Genomic DNA, 5,429 nt, shown 5'->3' on the forward strand with positions numbered 1-5,429 from the left:
TGCTTAAAGGAGAATTTTACCCACAATGCTGCTGGGAAAGTTGTCACAAGACTAGAGAAAATCAGGTGCATCCTTCAATGACTGGATATGTGTTTGTTTCAACATTTCAAATTTGGTGCAAACAATGATGTAATCTTATACATTGGGGGATATGGGGGTGTCGGGTATATTGACTTTGACCTTTTTCTTCCTCTTTTAAGTGTATTAACCCCCTTTTCAAAGACATGTATTGCTATAAGGCAGGACAGTTAAATGATCCGCACTGTACAATGTTTTATCTCTGATATCCTTGTGTCTGCATAGGCTTTGGAAGTGACCTTTTTTTTTTTTCTTTTTCAAAAGGGAAATCTTTTAATGTTGCTTGCCATTGGCCTAACTGTAGTAGACACTGCTGTGTACAGTATACATAACCGAATAGACTAGCATGCTCTTTGACATTGGGGAACTGTAGACCTGGCCGTGTACAGTATACATAACCGGATAGACTAGCATGCTCTTTGACATTGGGGGAACTGTAGACCTGGCTGTGTACAGTCTACATAACCGGATAGACCTAGCATGCTCTTTACATTGGGGGAACTGTAGACCTGGCTGTGTACAGTCTACATAACCGGATAGACCTAGCATGCTCTTTGACATTGGGGAACTGTAGACCTGGCCGTGTACAATCTACATAACCGGGTAGACCTAGCATGCTCCTCGACATTGGGGGAACTGTAGACCTGGCTGTGTATAATCTATATAACCGGGTAGACCTAGCATGCTCCTCGACATGGGGGGAACTGTACACACTGCTGTGTACAGTCTACATAACCGGTTAGACCTAGCATGCTCCTTGACATTGTACACAGGCAGATCTACAGTTGCCCCAATCTACAGATTCTGTGTTTGCGTCACTTCTTCATGGCAAAGTATTATCTTAAGAGCCTTTGTCTGTATAATGGACACCTGTAGTACATGTTAACTTCTACTAAACAATGCTAGTTGATTGGCTGTCATTGATACCAAGAAAATGCAAATTAAATTAGAACTGATCTGCATACTCATTCTAGGACAGTAATCAAAGTACTAAAGTTATTGATATCAGCATGACAACCAGGCAACTGCCATTTCAGGAGAAGGTTAAAACAGCTGTCCCTTATTTTTAATAGTACAGGCTTGGTTTAAGGGGACGGTACTGAAAAAAGAGCAATATTGACAAAATCTATAATTTTACTGTCCTGCCTTATGAACTATAAAGTGTACCCGTCACCCTGACAGTGAAAGCTACTAATTTATAGGCCCAACCTTTTTATTGAGGCTAGTCACTTGCTAAGAAAGCTGCTTGAGGTTTTCTAATGAAATGCTTTCCTTATACAGGCCAAAACACATTACGCGCGAGGATGGCTCCCTCAAGTCTAATTGATGGCCTTGCTCTGTGTCTCTGAGATCTGCGGCATCCAAGTACTGGCAGGTTCATGTCATTTCATTTCCTTCTATCAAAAAAGCTGAAAGGATCATGGATGAAATGATGGATAAGGGAATAAACGCAGACACCTAAGCACAGAAACTAGTATAATAATCAGTCATTGCAATCGGTTGGATTTCAGCTGCCATTGTGTAGTTTAGACATTAGAAGTAAGTGTTTGTTTGCAATAGGTAATAGCAATGTTTGTTTTCTTGCACTAGTTGTCATTAATGTCTGATGTAGTTGGAGGTTCTCACACATTAGCTGGTAGTTGATTTTTCATGCATAAGGAACAGGAATCGGGCTTGCATGGTGAATAATGGAAATGTGAAGCAATGCTTCTAAATTGGAGGACAAGGCACCTTTTCCCTCCCTGTGGTTTGGAATGAATTGTTCACAACCCCCTGCTGCCACAGATACTCATGCTATGAAAAACCCACAATTAGTCACATCAGGTCCGTTATCTGGCCCTGGAATACAGTCACAAACTCAACCATAATGTGATTTTTGTGCAGTGCATTTACCATGTTCTCTACAGTATACTTTTATAGGATTGATTATTATATTGTGAGATTAAAGTGATGCTAAAATCTTAAAATACATTCAAGTGCCTTATGTATTACTCGGCTGTAGATCCTCAAATCATCTCTGAATTGGTGTGGACCCTGTTCTTCCTTCTGAAGGGTGACTACTTTTGTTCCCCATGGTCCCTGTGTGTGTTGCAAAGTAGTCACTGCTGCAAGCTACCTCCTGCAATGGACTACAATCTCAGGTTTAGTTTACTGTTTTGTAATGAGATTGTAGTCCATCACAGGAGTGAAATTGATGCGATGACTACTTTTCAACACACACAGAGACCATGGGGGAGCAAAAGTAGCCACCCTCCGGAAGGAAGGACAGTGTCACAAATGATTTGAGGATCTACAGCCGCCTGATACACACATAAGATACATTTTTGTTATTAGTTAAGGTACTTGAATGCATTTTTAATATTTAACTTCTGAGATTAGCGTCACTATATGTCACTAGCCAGCAGGATGAACTAATGCATGCTGAAGGGGGGGGGGGCTGGTATTCTACACACCTGGAAGTGACCGCAGATCAGCAAAGTGGCTGCTGGAAAGGAAAGTATACAGCACGAGCCTAAATGTGTTTGGACCGTGTAGTGGCAGGGCTACTTTAATAGTTTCTTTCATGTTTGAAAGTTGTGGCAGTTGATTGAAGATTGTATAATACAGATGCCACCGGTGCAATAAATATGAGAAAAACTAAAAAGAGAAGCCAGTGCTTCCTGCCAGAATAGTGACTGCTTTATGAACCTTTTCACACTCAAATACAGCCTCTGTGTAGCTGAGAGATGCATACAAAGCTCACCTAAGGCTTTTATAAAATGGCCGTGCACAGGCGTCCACTTGTAGAAGAGCAGTGTATACAGCAGCTTTGCTGAAAACTTAAGGTACCCTTCGGCTCCGATTTGGGGATTGTAAACACAGCCCTCACTCCAATTTTAACACCCCACAAAATGAACCTTAAGTGTGTTTTAGGCCAGGGTTAGGCAACCTCGGCACTCCAGCAAATTCCATCATGCCTCCAGCAGCCTTGCAGTTTCACAACAGCTGGAGTGCCAAGGATGCCCACCCCTGTTTTATGGCCTTCAGGTTGTATGTGTGGGTTGCCGTCCATTTTAAATGGCACTCAAAGCGTACCTGCACTACAGGGCACCACAACTGTTGGTTGTGGTGCACTGCAGTGTAAAAAATAAAGAAAAAGTAACTTTTCCTGAATTGTGGCACATGTGTTACTACACTAAACATAGCGTGACTGGGTCCTTAAACATTTCAGCAATGCTGCTTTAAAGCTTGTTGAAAATCTTTCTAAAAGCTTACTATACACACTCCTCTTGTACAAGCAGAAGCTCGTATATACAAGACCTTTCGATGAATGGGTTTCTAGTGTTATGTACAGTAGTAGAAGACAAAGCTCATTGCTTAAAACTATTCCTGTAAATGATTGCTGGTATGGTGCAGAGGAAGGCATTTTCATGGCTTTAGAAATCGCTGTACAGCACTTGTGTGTGACTTCTCAGAAACAGAGTTAAAGTGACACTCAACTCAGGCTTTGACTGCATTTTTAAGATTCAAGTACCTTAACCATGAACATAAATGTATCTTATTTGTGATCACTCAGCTGTAGATCCTGAAATCATCTCTGAATTTGTGCAGACACTGTCCTTCCTTCTGGAGGGTGGCTACCTTTTGTTCCTCATGGTCCCTGTGTGTGTTGTAAAGTAGTCACCACTCCAAGCGCTCTCCCATGATAAACTATCATTTTAGTACAAATGAGTAAACTAAACATGAGATTGTAGTCCATCAGGGGAGCGAGCTTGGTGCGGTGGCTGCTTTACAACAAACACAGGGACCATGGAGAACAAAAGTAGTCACCCTTCAGAAGGAAGGACAGTGTCTGCACCAATTCAGAGATGAGTTGAGGATCTCAGGCCAAATAATACACAAATAAAATACATTTGTGTTATTAGCTAAGGTACTTGAGTGTATTTTTAAGATTTAACTCCTAAGTTTAGTGTTACTTTAAATTATTGTTAGTGTAATCCAACTTCATGCTGTTGGACAAGTATACTGGTGGATTCCATGCTAAAAAGAAAAGCTCTATGAAAATCCTATGTTGGACTGCACCTCCATATTCTGAAATGTCCTCGCTCTTACATTTATAGGTCTGAATGATTTGTAAAATGCTAAATTTGCAGCTTGGGTGTCAAATCTTTAAATGGTTTATAGGTTTTTTTTTTTTTGTTTTTTTTTATTACCCTCCTGTGGATTGATCTGTAGCATATAATAGAGTTCTATTTTACTTGAAAAGGAAATGTACTAGTGAGTTTTCCTTTTGGAGACTGAGTTCTGAAGCGACTGATTTAGATATATTTTTTCTGGATTATAATGGACGTTTTGTTGGGGAGAAATCTTGCTTTGTTATTGTGCTCGTTCACAGTAAACTTGTATCATTGGCACCATAGACTGGCATGATACCAGGACTTAGACAGCTGGCTTTGTTGCAAAACCTCTCAGAAAACACTGTTCTGTTCCTGAGCAACCCATCACAATGCTTGCGTTATACATTGGGTAGGGTGCACACCTATGCAAGTGCTTCCTTACACAAAGTCAGTATTTGCATAGGAGCGTTAGGGACTGTGAAGAGGAGCTGTCATAGTAAAGGTGTCGCGCTTTATGGTACCTGCTGTACAACTGTAGTCTTAATGCATATTACTTGAGGGTAGTACAGGTTTACTATAGCTAGAGAAGTCAACCCTAATCAAGAAAGGTTCCGGCGGCAGAATACTAGGAATCATATGACTGCACATAGTGTAGCAGATGAGAATGTTAGAGTTGAGTTCCCTAGATACACAGGCACAGAAAACATTGGTAGACGTGGGGAAATTCTGAGTGATCATCTGTGCTAAACAGACACTGAAGACTCCCGACTCTCTATTCACTGAGCTACAAAGACCTTTATTTGGCATAATGACTGTTGTCTTCAGCAATGGGAGGTGAGAATAGCAGTCACATGGCTGATAACACATGCTTTACAGATCAGTGAACTGAGCCTTTGGTATTTTGGTTGGCATATTCACGAATCCATGAACGTTTAAATGATGTGCACTGTTAACCTCTGCTGTAGATAAGTCTTAATTTTATAATATAGTGGTAGAAGTGCCTTTCAAACATTAAATTAAAACATGTATATAGTGCGGATTATTAGTGAACATGAGCTATAACCTTGGTACTCTGCAATGAATGCTTACTGAACTGTGGATGTGACTTATTAAATTGAGGTAGGTTTTTTTTATATATATATAATTACATTTTAATTAAATAAACATTGCAGCTAGTTGGACTGAAGTGTGGTATTTATTTAATGTTTTCACAGTGCACACTCTAACATCAGAATTTCATAATGCGTAAAGCTG

This window comes from Nanorana parkeri, unplaced genomic scaffold (assembly GCF_000935625.1).
Source record: "Nanorana parkeri isolate BGI_ZX_2015 unplaced genomic scaffold, ASM93562v1 scaffold82, whole genome shotgun sequence".
NCBI lineage: Eukaryota > Metazoa > Chordata > Amphibia > Anura > Dicroglossidae > Nanorana > Nanorana parkeri.